This window comes from Ailuropoda melanoleuca, chromosome X, assembly GCF_002007445.2.
Source record: "Ailuropoda melanoleuca isolate Jingjing chromosome X, ASM200744v2, whole genome shotgun sequence".
NCBI lineage: Eukaryota > Metazoa > Chordata > Mammalia > Carnivora > Ursidae > Ailuropoda > Ailuropoda melanoleuca.
In genome coordinates, this window is record NC_048238.1 from 1062579 (window position 1) to 1077870 (window position 15292).

General features: G+C 54.3%; 1 protein-coding gene and 1 long non-coding RNA gene across 5 annotated transcripts in view; one reads left to right on the plus strand and one right to left on the minus strand.

The window, feature by feature from the left end:
* Nucleotides 1-10332, minus strand: part of P2RY8 (P2Y receptor family member 8) — a 45776-nt gene extending 35444 nt beyond the window's left edge. For 2 of the 4 annotated variants that reach the window (XR_004622288.1, XR_004622287.1), the window contains exons 1-2: nucleotides 9839-10260; nucleotides 1316-1552 (exon numbers count right to left, since the gene is read on the minus strand). The gene's annotated coding sequence lies outside the window, so the exon portion shown is untranslated. Of the gene's footprint in view, nucleotides 1-1315; nucleotides 1553-9838 lie in introns of all 4 variants that reach the window. The other 2 variants (XR_004622289.1, XR_004622290.1) reach the window with 2 other exon arrangements.
* Nucleotides 10333-10551: 219 nt separating this feature from the next.
* The window catches only part of LOC117797361, a 7838-nt gene continuing 3097 nt past the window's right edge, over nucleotides 10552-15292 (plus strand). Inside the window, exons 1-2 of the long non-coding RNA XR_004622291.1 lie at nucleotides 10552-10676; nucleotides 10769-10932. This is a non-coding gene — a long non-coding RNA (uncharacterized LOC117797361). The remainder of the gene's footprint in view (nucleotides 10677-10768; nucleotides 10933-15292) is intronic.

Below are 15292 nucleotides of genomic sequence, written 5' to 3' on the forward strand. Positions count from 1 at the left end.
ATCCATCCATCCATCCATCCATCCATCCATCCATCCATCCATGTATCCCTACATCCATCCATCCACCCATCCACCTACCTGCCTACCTGTTGATTCTATCTTTATCTATCTATCTATCTATCTATCTATCTATCATCTATCTATCTATTTTTCCATCCTTCTGGCTCTTGTATGAGTCAGCATTCTCCAGAGAAACAGAAGCAGTAGGATATATACACATATACATATATAGAAAGAGATTTATTAAAGGAATTGGCTCACATGATTGTGGAGGCTGAGATGTCCCATAGTCTCCTGTCTGCCGTCTGGAGGCCCATGGAAGCAGCCTCTGTACCCTCCCATCAGAAGGCAGGAGAAGATAGATGTCCCAGCCTGGAGACAGTGAGGTGGGGGGAGCTGATTCTCCTTTACCCATCTTCTGTTCTCCTCAGGTTGGGAGAGGATTTCAAGATTGCCTGAGGCCCACCCACACTGGGGAAGGCCGTCTGCTTTACTCAGCCCACTGATGCAATGCTCTTCTCACACAGACACACCCAGAGGCCTGTTGGCCAAAATATTTGGGCACCCTAAGGTCCAGCCGCATTCACACATAAAACTAACCACCACTGTCTGCTTCTGTTGAGAACCTCAATCAATACACAAACCCTCAGAGAAGCAAGACCCTAGGTGTCAATCCTAATTTCTCCCTGTGCAGAACGTGCATACATTTCTCTCTCCAATCTCTGAGACCCCTACTTTCCAAAGATGTGACCTATTTTGCATTTGAACTGGCGCGTTCCCTTCCAGCCAGACCCTGGGATCTTCAACAACAAGACTGTCTGTGGATGGCGGAATCAGGTAACTTGGAAGCACCCACCATCAATCAGGGCTGCTCAACACGGATGGGGTGTGGGTGGACCTTGAGATGCAATTTTGCCAGAAGCATCAGAGACTTGGGGCCCCAGAGGATGAGCAAGGCTAAGGAGATGGACAGCTGGGTCTTGGGCAAAGTTCTAGGGACTGGGTCCGTCACTGTTCCAATCAGAAGCCACGTGGGCCTCGGAACTTTGTCCCGCCACTGGGAATGTGCCGGAGTCCTCTCTCAGATACACCTGCCTCTGAGCAGAGACAGGAGCGTCCAGAAGGTGGGGAGTTGGAGGGGGCCCTGGGTATGTCCTCGAGGCTGTGATGCATTCACCTTGACTCATCTGAGTCCTGTGGAACATCAGACCCCATTGCTCACAGTTCAGGTTGTTGTGTGAAGACACTGGGCCCCCATCCAGCTCTGATACAAGAACACTGTCATGGAGCTAATAATGCATACTTCCTAATTTACCGTGTTTTCCCGTGACGGAGGCATGGAGCTGATTGAAGTCACGAAGCCCCGCAGAGTGACGATATACCCGTCATACGGATCGCTAAGCCGAGGCCGGGTGAACCCATGACCCGAAACCACCAAGCCAAATTCCCTCTTGTTGGCGGTCCTACTGTTCAAGGGCATCTTGTTTCTGGAGTCGGCTCCTTGTGCCTGTGCAGCCTGATATCACCTGGGCCTGAGTGTTAGCCCAGCATCCTCAAGAGGAGGGGGGAGAAAGTAGTATTATTGTCATGTCACAGAAGAGGAAATAGAGGTTAAGCCTTAGGTCACAGCATGGCTGTGGTTAGACTCCCAGCTGGGGGTGTTTGGAGATCTGCACGGAAGACCAAACCCACGTCAGGCTCCGCCTTACACACATGCTCATGGCAAGACCACACAGTGCGTGGCGCATGTTGGTACCCTCCGGGGGGCACATGGTCCGCACCTGCCACATCCTGGCCCTCACATGAGATCAGAGGCTGTGTCTGATCCATCCTCATCATGGAGCCCCAGGCAGGCACCCTGTGGTTTGGGGGAAGAACCCCCCAGGTTGGCCTTGGTATTAATACACTGGATCTGATACAACATATGTGGATTTTTCTGGTCAATATAATTGGGTGTTCCCTGAAACTCTAAGAAGAGCCCAGTGTCTCTCAACCCTGTAGGCAGTCAGCGCATGAGACGTAGGGGATGTTCCTGCCCAACCAGCCTCTGTGTTGGTGAAGGGATTTCTACCTGGGGGTGACTAGGCCCCCAGGGGATGCTCTACAATGTCCAGAGCTGTTTCTGCTGGTCACACTAGAGTGGTGCGGTGCTCCTGCCATGTGGTGGGGGGAGACCAGAGATGCTGTTCAGCACCTTACAGTGCCCAGGACGCCCCACATCAGAGAGGGATCCAGCCCCAGATATCAGCAGTGTTCAGGCTCAAAAGTTCTGGCCTAGCATGAGAGACAATTGATCTATCTATCTATCTATCTATCTATCTATCTATCTATCATCTATTTATCCACCTATTATTATTATTATCTATGTATCCATCCATCCACCCATCTGCACATCCATCCATCCATCCATCCATCCAATCTATCTATTTATCCATCTATTATTATTATTATTATCCATCCATCCATCCATCTACCCATCTGCACATCTATCTATCCATCTCTATCTAGCTATTATCCAGCTATCTATCCAATCTTATCCTGTATCTACACCTCGTGTCTCTGCCTGCATCTTCACGTGGCTTCTCCCCTGTGTCTGTGTCTCTTCCTCTGCCCCTCACAAGGACAAATGTCATTGGATTTAGGGCCACCCTGATCCAGGATGAGTTCATCTCAGGCCCTTCGCTTCATCACATCTGCAAAGACGTTATTTCTACATAAGCTCCACAGGTTCTGAGTGATTAGGACATGGACATATATTTTGGGAGTTCACCATTCAACCCACTACACCCATTTTGCCAGGACTATCCCTGTTTTGGTTCCCAAAGTCCTGCCTCTCAGGACCCCCTGCTTCCCAGGCAAATCTACATGGCTGGTCACGCTACTCCCAACACTTGGGCAGTAGGCACCATTCTGTTTAATCCCCAAGCCAAGTCTGGCCACTGGTGGTGATTTCTGTGGACAACTGATGTCTCCACTCTCTCCTTCTGCAAGGAGCATGGAGGTCACTGCTGACCAGGAAGCAGGCTCCCCCTAAACACAGAATCAGCCCCACCCTGACCTCCAACTTCCAACCTCCAGAACTGTGAGGAATTAATGCCTGCCTGTGGTGTTCTGCTATGGACACCCCACTGGACTAAGACAACCCCGTCCTCATTACCCCTCCCACCAGCTCCAATAATCTGCTTTTTGTCACTGTGGATTTGCCACATTTGCTGCACACAGAAATGTTTTGCACATTTCTGATGAATAGACTCACACACGATGTGACTGTGTGTCTGGTTCTCTCACTGAGCATCATGACCCCAAGGTCCATGTGTCACGTGGCCACTGTATTTAAACGGGGACGTGTCGTGGGGTGTGAATCTGGGTGCATGACGTGTTACGCAGTGGGTTGTACCCCAGGGTGTTGTGGGATACAACATGCCCATGATCAGAAGAAGGGGTCCTGGAGCCAGGGCATGGTGTGGAATCCCTGGTGTGTTGCTAGGTGAGCGCAGAGAAGGTGGGATGGGGCGTTTGGTCCACGCCTGGTGGACAGGTAGGCATGGCATTGTGAGTCTGGTCTGGGTCGTGCTTGAAGGGTGTGAAGGTGGACATCCAAGGAGAAGCTCTGAGCATGCCACGCGTACGTCACCCATCACGTGGAGGACGGCACTGGACAGGGGCTCAGGAGCCACCCAATCTGTGCTCCCCGAGTGCCCAACGGGAAGTCCCAGGCACCTGACCTGGGGTTGATGTTCCGCCTCCCGGAGTCTGAGGACAAGTACAAGGCACTACGGAAATTATGTGATGTGCTGAGCAAGATGGAAACTACTTTCAGTGGGAAAGAGGATCTAAGGGGTAATTCTTCTTTTGGGCTGGGGTGCAGGTCAAATGTTCTGAGCGGGGTCATTGTGTCTGAGCACACGTGGCCCATTAAGATGCTCGGGCAAAGCACACTCAGTTGGTCCCTGTGACCCCAGTGGGACCCCCAAATGCGGATCACAGGGCCTCCATCTTTGACATGTATCTCCAGTAAGCTCTGTTCCCCAAAACTCTGTGTCCCTAAAAATTTCTCTGGTCCCTTAATAATCTCTCTGGTCTCCCATCGTCTCTGCCCTGAGATCTGTTCTCACCAATGGTGATGTGCACAGAGCCTGGCATCTGTACAGAGCAGCCAGCATGGAACCCAGTGGCGAGGAAGGTCACCGTGGTGCTGGCGTGAGCTGGAAACCAAAGCCACGGCCAGGAGGACGCTCTGCGCATGGGGTCTGCACACGCTGGTCTGTGCATGGCCCTGCGGGCAGAAACTCAGCCTGTGTGCTGTTTGCATGCCTGTTTACAAGTGGCGACGGCTGTGTTTAGTCAGGAGGGAGTCGTGCACAGGGAAGGAAACCGGCCAGCCGTAGCTCGAGACGGGCACCTTGTGGCGGGGCTGTCAGGAACGCCCCTTCAGCAGCTTCCTGTGAGTGTGACTCAGAACCTGTGGCACCCAGCACACTGGCAACGTGTCCTGCAGACAGTGTTTATAGCCCGGGGTGAGTAAGTAGGAGCATGGGCATCGGACAGCTGTTTGCTTCCGCTCTCTCTGTTTTACTCTGAGATACAATTCACTGTTTTCAAGCAAACACTGCAGTGGCTTTGGGCACATGCACCATGTTGGGATACCACCACCTGTGTGTAGCTGCCACAGCATCTCCAACATCCCTACCACCAGTTGTGGTCATTGGTTACAGCTGCCCTAAGAAACAGGTCTGGAGGGACTGACCAGCAACCTACCTCTTTTCTTGTTTTATTGGTCCGTGTGTACAGCGTCCATCCATCCACCTATTCCTGCATGCATCCATTCATCCTGTATGCATCGATCTTTCCATTTATCCTTCCACTGATTTATGATGCATTCACCCATCAACCCATCCATCTCTCCCTCCATCCATGCATGCATCCATGCATGCATGCGTCCATCCCTCCATCCATCCATCCATCCACTCATCTGTCTATCATCTATCTATCTATCTATCTATCTATCTATCTATCTATCCACCCATCCATCCATCCATGCATCCATCCATCCATCCACTCATCTATCTATCTATCTATCTATCTATCTATCTATCTATATCAATCTATCCATCTATCCATCCATCCACCCATCCATCCATCCATCCACTCATCTATCTATCTATCTTTCTATCTATCTATCATCTATCCATCCATCCTTCCATCCATCCTTCCATCCATCCTTCCATCCCTCCACTTATCTATCTATCTATCTATCATCTATCCATCCTTCCATCCCTCCACTTACCCATCCATCATCCATCCATTCACCTCACTATTCATTCATCCATCATCCATCCATCATATCCATCCATCCATCCATCCATCCATCCATCCATCCATCCATCCTATCTATCCATCCATCCTTCCATCCCTCCACTTATCCATCCATCTAACCATCCATCCATCCACTCATCTATCTATCTATCTATCTATCATCTATCTATCTATCATCTATCTATCCTTCCATCCATCCACTTACCCATCCATCATCCATCCATTCACTTCACTATTCATTCATCCATCATCCATCCATCATATCCATCCATCCTAACTATCTATCTATCTATCTATCTATCTATCTATCTATCTATCTATCCATTCTTCTATTTATTCATCCATTTACCCATCAACCCATCCTTTCATCCATCCATCCACCTACCATGTATCCATCCATCCACTGACCCACCCACCAATTACTAAACTCGTGCTGATGTTTTCTGGTGTCATCTAGAAGGCCACAGTATATGCACTCACCCTACCCAGTCATTGCCTATGGCCATGACTGCTGGGTTCTCTCCGCCATCCCACATGTGTGCCTGCTGGTCTGTCCCTGTCCTGAATGCAGGGGTGGCCTTGCTCCATCCTCTTCCTCCTCCCCCTCACATGGAGACTCAATGCCTCCAACTGCAGGGTACTTGGACTGCACATGCTGGTGAATGGGACACATCCAAGGCAGTCAGTGACCAGGGTGTCCAGAAGCCAGGCATCCTAAACCACACACTTTCTCCATCCTCTTTGTGGCACAGAATAGTACAAAAGAGTTTTCCTATTGTTCCTGCTTTATTCGTAAAAATGCCCCTTGTTCAAGCCAGGGTTTTGTCCGTGGTCAGTTCATCTTGGGCTACAGGGACCTTCCTGTGGGAACTGTGCAGAGTAAACCCTGGCTCATTTCTCCCCGGGTGTAACCTGCATCTGCTTATTCTGTACATGAGCTCTGTGCCCTATCACCACTGTGCGCTATCGCCACTATGATTTCATCACAGAAACAAAAAAATGTGGCAGAACATTAAGAAATGGGAGAAAATGTCCCAGAGCACCCTAGCCCAGCCCTGTTCTCTTCCTGACACCCAGAGGATGTGACTCGGTCCTGCTGCTCCTCCCAGCCTTCTGGCTGTGTTGTCCCTTGCTCCTTCTCATCCTCTCCCTCGGCAGTTCTGAACTGAGGGGGACGATTCTGCCCCATAGAAGACACTTGGTGATGTCTGGAGACAGTTTGGGGTGTCATAGCTTGTGGGGACACTCCTGACATCTGGTGGGTGAGACCAGAGACACTATTCAGCACCCTACAGTGCCAGGACGTCCCACATCAGAGTGGGATCCAGCCCCAGATGTCAGCAGTACTGAGGCTGAGACACCCTGATCTAGCATGAGAGACTCTATCTATCTATCTATCTATCTATCTATCTATCTATCTATCTATCTATCATCTATATCTACCTACCTACCTACCTATCTATCCCTCCATTTATCTATCCATCTGTCCATCCATATATATCTGTTATCCATCCATCCCTCCATCCATCCCTCCATCCATCTATCCATTCATCTATATATCCATCTGTCCATTCATATCTACCTGTTATCTATCTATCTATCTATCTATCTATCTATCTATCTATCTATCTATCTATCTATCATCTATCTCATCCATCCATCCAAGCATGTATCTATCATCTCTAGCCATCCATCCATCATCCATCCATCCATCCATCCATCCATCCATCCATCCATCCAACCATCAATCCGTTCATCCAATTATCTATCATCTGTCCATCCATATCTATCTGTTGTCTATCTATCATCTATCTATCTATCTATCTATCTATCTATCTATCTATCTATCCATCCATCCAACCATCTATCATCTATCACAGTGGTTCGTGACCAGCCGTGACTTTGCCCCTTTCCCCAGAGGACATTTCTGGACATTCCAACTTTGGGGGAAAGAAATGGTACTGGCATCTGGTGAGTGCAGACTGGGGATGCCACCCAATGCCCAGCCCAAATGCCACCAGTGCCATATCAGAGAGACTGTGCCCTCGCCCTGCATATCTGACATGTCATTGTGTTCCAAGACACCCTCCCTTTGCCCTTGTCTTCCCATAGCCCCTCTCTCTGTCAGGAGACCCCCATAAACAATATTGAGGTCACCCAGGGTCCCTGCCATCAGCGCAACACCGTTCATGAGACTCTCTGGGAGTCTGGCCAACACCAGCGGCTATACCAAGGCACTGCCTTCAACAGACATCACTGTCCTGCGTTGGTCCATGCCTCTCTGCCTCCCAGCCATGAGGTGTCTCACAGGATGCCCTCCCCTCTGGTCCAGCCCCTGTCTTCTGCTGGCAAACCACACGTTCCACCTCAGGCCCCGCCCACCCGGCTCTTATCCCCGTGGTCAGACAAGGACCCCAAACTGATCTCTTTGCAAAGCTCAACTCCACAATTCCCAGCAGTGCCAGAAGCTTCCGGTGCTTTTCTGGGCTGGGTGCTAACCTGACATCCTTCTCCTGGGGTCGCCCCCAGCCCCACCCAGAACACACGCAGTCCATTCCCGCCCCTGCTCCCATTCACGACATCCTTGGTGCCACATTGACCAGGCGAGCCCCGCCTCTGCCAGGAAGCCCTCCTGGATTTCTTCCCACTCCAAATCCTTGCAACCTGCAGCCCAGGTGCGCATCTAAATATTTTAAGTTCTCTCTCTGCCCTGTGAAATACTCAGCACGGAGCCCAGCACATGATGACTTCTTCAATGCCTGGATCAATGGGATGGCAGGCTAGCGGACCGGCAGTGGGTTAAGCAGAAGGGCTCTGGAGGCGGAAAGCCTGGGTCCCGTGTGCGTGGGCGACCTCCTTCGCCTCTTCCGGCTCTAGTTTCCCCACGTGGGGCAGCGGGATGATGGGCACGCAGCCCTCCCACCCTTGAGATCTCGGCTCAGCTCAGCACAGTTGCGGGATCTGTGCACTGCTCCAGAGAGAAGGCGCGCCTTGCATTCCTCCGTGTGGCAGACGAGGGCACTGACACACATGGCTGGGGGGAGCCCAGCGCTGTCCCCGGGGACGTCCCCGCAGCTGCTCCCTGAGTTCTGTCACAGGGTCACGATTCCCCATGCTGTTGCTAGCCCCAGGGAGAGGACGAGAGGGGCCATGACAGGTGTGGGTCAGCTCCCGAGGGCCCTGTCCTCAGTCGGGGAGGCAGAGTGAGGAGGCAGGTGCATGTTGGGCTCCCCATATCCTGCCCGCCCACCTCGCTGCCTCCAGGGACATGAAGGGGGATGTGAAAGGGAGGGCCCCAGCTGCGGTGTCTTGCCGGCCGGTGGTGATACAAGGAGGAGGTGCAGACGGAGGGTCCTGACCAGGAGAGCAGCACCCCAGTTTGGGGGGTCGGTGGGAGGGCTCTTCTGCCCCATCAAGGGGCATCTCCAGGCTGGTGGTAGTAGGTGTTTACCCACTCTCCCTGCTAACCTGTCACCGACCATCCCTTCATCCCTGCCCCCTCCTCTTGAACAGGACAACACAGGGTGTGGCTGGGTCGGGGGTCCCAGGTGAGCCTTGCACAGGGTCCACGCTGCCCCACCTGCGTCCCTGGGGTGTGGCCAAGCGGGGCTAGTTCCCACGGCAAGCAGACCCACAGATGCTTCTCCAAGCACCACCCAGACGCTCACATCCATCCTCCTGATTCCTCCCAAGTCCTGGGTCCCATCTCCCTCCCCAGACACGATCACTAGGATTTGGGGGCCACTGTCCCGGAGACACATCCCTCTCCCTGCACCGACGCTGGCACCGGCCCTGCCCCAACCACACGCCCTTCCTCCAGCATGGAAATGTCGGATCAGAAAACAACAGACGCTCGCTGGCTCATGTCCGGGCCCCGCGGGCTCGGTTCCCTGCACGGCCAGAGGCTTCTTCCCGGGGCTTTACCGTTTCTCACCGCCCCCCCCCCAGGCCCCTGCCTCTGTTACCGTCCGCCTTGCACAAACAGGACGGGGACCGAGAGAAACGGTCTTTGGTGTGGGCGCAGAACCACGTGGTGTGGGGTTCCGCCTCCCTATGACCCAGTGCGACTGACCGCAAACAGTGCCGCTGACTGTGTCCAAACCCGCTCTCCAGCCAGCGCCGGGAGCTCCCTGGTCCCCAGACGCTGCTGGGGGCTGGGGGCGGCTTGGCACATGCTCAAACGCCCCGTGGTTTTACACGATCCGGCACCCCGTGAGCTCGTCGGCGGGGTCTCAGGGCCCCCTGTCCCCCCGGTTCAGGCCCCCGCGGTGGCTGTCAGTGTGGCAGCCCCATCCGCGCGCCCCGTGCGGGGCTCCGCTCGGCCGGCCCAGGTTCTTTTTACCGAATGAGTGTTTGCAGGAGAGTTTCCCTGCTGGACGCCTCTGCAAACGCTCTTTGGGGGTTTGCCTGGCTGTGTGCACGCCACCCCCTTTCGCCCACGTGGGCACCCCTGAGACCCTGTCCCCGCCGGATCGTTTCATTCCCGACCATGCACGCGCGCCGCGCAGGGCGGAGGGCTCACCTGGGGTCTCAGAGGGCCGCGCGCTGCTGAGCCTCCGCGTCTGGTATCCGGAGGGCAGCCGTCCTCATTTTGCACGCCGGCCGGCGGTCAGAGGTGCCCCGGACTGATCTGCGTCCACAGAGGGCCGGCCCAAGTCACGGTGGCCGTCTGGAGGCTGCTCGGGCAGGTGTCACGGGGGCATGGCCAGGCCGTTGCGAAATGCAAATTCGCCGGGGTCCACCTCTGAGTCTGGCAGCCACGGTTGGGAGGCAGGGTGGGTAGAGAGGAAACCCGTGTTGAAATTTCCTGTGCAACTAACCGTCTGTGCGCTCGTTCTGTCGAGGGCCAAGCCCGTGGGGCCCCCGCCTCCTATGAGGCTCACCCGCTACCCTGCTCGGGGCGGGGCAGGGTGCCGGCTCCACAGCCTCCCTCCGACCTCTGAGCTGCTTCAGAGGGGAGGGGGATGGGGGACTGTGATAGGCCGGTGATGGGTAGTAAGGAGGGCACGTATTGCATGGAGCGCTGGGTGTTATACGCAACTAATGAATCATGGACTTTTACATCAAAAAGCAGGGATGTACTGTGTGGTGACTAATAAAAAATTATTTTAAAAAAATAATAAAAAAGCCCTGCCCACCCCGCCAGTGTCTCCTGCAGGATGCAATCCCCCTGCACGGTGCCGGGGAGCAAGGACCATCCGGCGGAGATAGCAAGCAGAGAAGCAACGGCGCCCTCCCACCCAGACAGCTCATTCCTGTTTTGTTTTTTTTTTTTTAATTAAAAAAAAAGTGAAAAAGAGTCGCTAGCAGAACATATTTCCTTTTGCGTTCTGAAGCTGGGTGCATTGCGACATCTTTTGGTATGTTGCCAGAACGGCCAGGGGAGTAGGGAGGTGGGGGGTGGGGATGGGGAGGGGGCTTCTGGCTCACTCCCTGCATGTCCCACCCGCAGGTCAGTGTCCACAGCGGCGGGGAGCTGCGTGGAGCTGGAGGGCAGGAGTAGACATTTTCACAAGTCAACGGGGGGAGTTCACCACATTGCGTGCGTGCGGAAGCTGCGGGAAAGATATGCCAGAGAACCGAGCTCCCAGCTCCCGCACCTGTGTCCTGTGGACGGTGAGTCACTTCTGGGGTCCCGGTGATGATGTCCCGGGGCCACTCTTCCACGGGGAAATGCAGGGCTACCCATCTATCTGCGTTGTATAGACTTTTCATGTATCTGTTGGTATCTGCCCTCTATTTATTGTCAATATACGATCTGTAGAGTCGACCTGTCATTATCTGTATTTATCTATCATCTTGCATATTTCTACGCATCTATCTATTATCCAAGTATTGGCCATCTATTACCTATCAACCGTTTACCTATTTCTACCTGTCATCTTAATGTATGTATGAATTGTATCATCTGTGTATCCATACCTATCAATAATTTATATCTATTAATATCTATCAATATCTAGATGTATGTATTAATCTATTCATATCTATCTATATATCTTTCGATACCTATCAATATCTATCCAACTATCGTCTATGTATCTATGTATTATCTACTGATCAGTCATCTATTACCCATCATCCATCCACATTTATCTTCTCTATCATCTATCCTATCTATGCATCCACCCATCTTTCCATCCATCCATCCATCCATCATATCTATCTATCTATCTATCTATCTATCTATCTATCTATCTATCATCTATCATCCATCCATCCATCCATCCATCGTATCTATCCATTCATCCATCCATCATATCTATCTATGTATCTATCATCTATCTATCTATCTATCTATCTATCTATCTATCTATCTATCATCTATCTATCTATCTATTATCTATCTATCTATCATCTATCTATCTATTTTTCATCTATCCATCCATCCAACCATTCTATCTATCTATCTATCTATCTATCTATCTATCTATCTATCTATCCATCCATCCAACCATCTATCATCTATCACAGTGGTTCGTGACCAGCCGTGACTTTGCCCCTTTCCCCAGAGGACATTTCTGGACATTCCAACTTTGGGGGAAAGAAATGGTACTGGCATCTGGTGAGTGCAGACTGGGGATGCCACCCAATGCCCAGCCCAAATGCCACCAGTGCCATATCAGAGAGACTGTGCCCTCGCCCTGCATATCTGACATGTCATTGTGTTCCAAGACACCCTCCCTTTGCCCTTGTCTTCCCATAGCCCCTCTCTCTGTCAGGAGACCCCCATAAACAATATTGAGGTCACCCAGGGTCCCTGCCATCAGCGCAACACCGTTCATGAGACTCTCTGGGAGTCTGGCCAACACCAGCGGCTATACCAAGGCACTGCCTTCAACAGACATCACTGTCCTGCGTTGGTCCATGCCTCTCTGCCTCCCAGCCATGAGGTGTCTCACAGGATGCCCTCCCCTCTGGTCCAGCCCCTGTCTTCTGCTGGCAAACCACACGTTCCACCTCAGGCCCCGCCCACCCGGCTCTTATCCCCGTGGTCAGACAAGGACCCCAAACTGATCTCTTTGCAAAGCTCAACTCCACAATTCCCAGCAGTGCCAGAAGCTTCCGGTGCTTTTCTGGGCTGGGTGCTAACCTGACATCCTCCTCCTGGGGTCGCCCCCAGCCCCACCCAGAACACACGCAGTCCATTCCCGCCCCTGCTCCCATTCACGACATCCTTGGTGCCACATTGACCAGGCGAGCCCCGCCTCTGCCAGGAAGCCCTCCTGGATTTCTTCCCACTCCAAATCCTTGCAACCTGCAGCCCAGGTGCGCATCTAAATATTTTAAGTTCTCTCTCTGCCCTGTGAAATACTCAGCACGGAGCCCAGCACATGATGACTTCTTCAATGCCTGGATCAATGGGATGGCAGGCTAGCGGACCGGCAGTGGGTTAAGCAGAAGGGCTCTGGAGGCGGAAAGCCTGGGTCCCGTGTGCGTGGGCGACCTCCTTCGCCTCTTCCGGCTCTAGTTTCCCCACGTGGGGCAGCGGGATGATGGGCACGCAGCCCTCCCACCCTTGAGATCTCGGCTCAGCTCAGCACAGTTGCGGGATCTGTGCACTGCTCCAGAGAGAAGGCGCGCCTTGCATTCCTCCGTGTGGCAGACGAGGGCACTGACACACATGGCTGGGGGGAGCCCAGCGCTGTCCCCGGGGACGTCCCCGCAGCTGCTCCCTGAGTTCTGTCACAGGGTCACGATTCCCCATGCTGTTGCTAGCCCCAGGGAGAGGACGAGAGGGGCCATGACAGGTGTGGGTCAGCTCCCGAGGGCCCTGTCCTCAGTCGGGGAGGCAGAGTGAGGAGGCAGGTGCATGTTGGGCTCCCCATATCCTGCCCGCCCACCTCGCTGCCTCCAGGGACATGAAGGGGGATGTGAAAGGGAGGGCCCCAGCTGCGGTGTCTTGCCGGCCGGTGGTGATACAAGGAGGAGGTGCAGACGGAGGGTCCTGACCAGGAGAGCAGCACCCCAGTTTGGGGGGTCGGTGGGAGGGCTCTTCTGCCCCATCAAGGGGCATCTCCAGGCTGGTGGTAGTAGGTGTTTACCCACTCTCCCTGCTAACCTGTCACCGACCATCCCTTCATCCCTGCCCCCTCCTCTTGAACAGGACAACACAGGGTGTGGCTGGGTCGGGGGTCCCAGGTGAGCCTTGCACAGGGTCCACGCTGCCCCACCTGCGTCCCTGGGGTGTGGCCAAGCGGGGCTAGTTCCCACGGCAAGCAGACCCACAGATGCTTCTCCAAGCACCACCCAGACGCTCACATCCATCCTCCTGATTCCTCCCAAGTCCTGGGTCCCATCTCCCTCCCCAGACACGATCACTAGGATTTGGGGGCCACTGTCCCGGAGACACATCCCTCTCCCTGCACCGACGCTGGCACCGGCCCTGCCCCAACCACACGCCCTTCCTCCAGCATGGAAACGTCGGATCAGAAAACAACAGACGCTCGCTGGCTCATGTCCGGGCCCCGCGGGCTCGGTTCCCTGCACGGCCAGAGGCTTCTTCCCGGGGCTTTACCGTTTCTCACCGCCCCCCCCCCAGGCCCCTGCCTCTGTTACCGTCCGCCTTGCACAAACAGGACGGGGACCGAGAGAAACGGTCTTTGGTGTGGGCGCAGAACCACGTGGTGTGGGGTTCCGCCTCCCTATGACCCAGTGCGACTGACCGCAAACAGTGCCGCTGACTGTGTCCAAACCCGCTCTCCAGCCAGCGCCGGGAGCTCCCTGGTCCCCAGACGCTGCTGGGGGCTGGGGGCGGCTTGGCACATGCTCAAACGCCCCGTGGTTTTACACGATCCGGCACCCCGTGAGCTCGTCGGCGGGGTCTCAGGGCCCCCTGTCCCCCCGGTTCAGGCCCCCGCGGTGGCTGTCAGTGTGGCAGCCCCATCCGCGCGCCCCGTGCGGGGCTCCGCTCGGCCGGCCCAGGTTCTTTTTACCGAATGAGTGTTTGCAGGAGAGTTTCCCTGCTGGACGCCTCTGCAAACGCTCTTTGGGGGTTTGCCTGGCTGTGTGCACGCCACCCCCTTTCGCCCACGTGGGCACCCCTGAGACCCTGTCCCCGCCGGATCGTTTCATTCCCGACCATGCACGCGCGCCGCGCAGGGCGGAGGGCTCACCTGGGGTCTCAGAGGGCCGCGCGCTGCTGAGCCTCCGCGTCTGGTATCCGGAGGGCAGCCGTCCTCATTTTGCACGCCGGCCGGCGGTCAGAGGTGCCCCGGACTGATCTGCGTCCACAGAGGGCCGGCCCAAGTCACGGTGGCCGTCTGGAGGCTGCTCGGGCAGGTGTCACGGGGGCATGGCCAGGCCGTTGCGAAATGCAAATTCGCCGGGGTCCACCTCTGAGTCTGGCAGCCACGGTTGGGAGGCAGGGTGGGTAGAGAGGAAACCCGTGTTGAAATTTCCTGTGCAACTAACCGTCTGTGCGCTCGTTCTGTCGAGGGCCAAGCCCGTGGGGCCCCCGCCTCCTATGAGGCTCACCCGCTACCCTGCTCGGGGCGGGGCAGGGTGCCGGCTCCACAGCCTCCCTCCGACCTCTGAGCTGCTTCAGAGGGGAGGGGGATGGGGGACTGTGATAGGCCGGTGATGGGTAGTAAGGAGGGCACGTATTGCATGGAGCGCTGGGTGTTATACGCAACTAATGAATCATGGACTTTTACATCAAAAAGCAGGGATGTACTGTGTGGTGACTAATAAAAAATTATTTTAAAAAAATAATAAAAAAGCCCTGCCCACCCCGCCAGTGTCTCCTGCAGGATGCAATCCCCCTGCACGGTGCCGGGGAGCAAGGACCATCCGGCGGAGATAGCAAGCAGAGAAGCAACGGCGCCCTCCCACCCAGACAGCTCATTCCTGTTTTGTTTTTTTTTTTTTAATTAAAAAAAAAGTGAAAAAGAGTCGCTAGCAGAACATATTTCCTTTTGCGTTCTGAAGCTGGGTGCATTGCGACATCTTTTGGTATGTTGCCAGAACGGCCAGG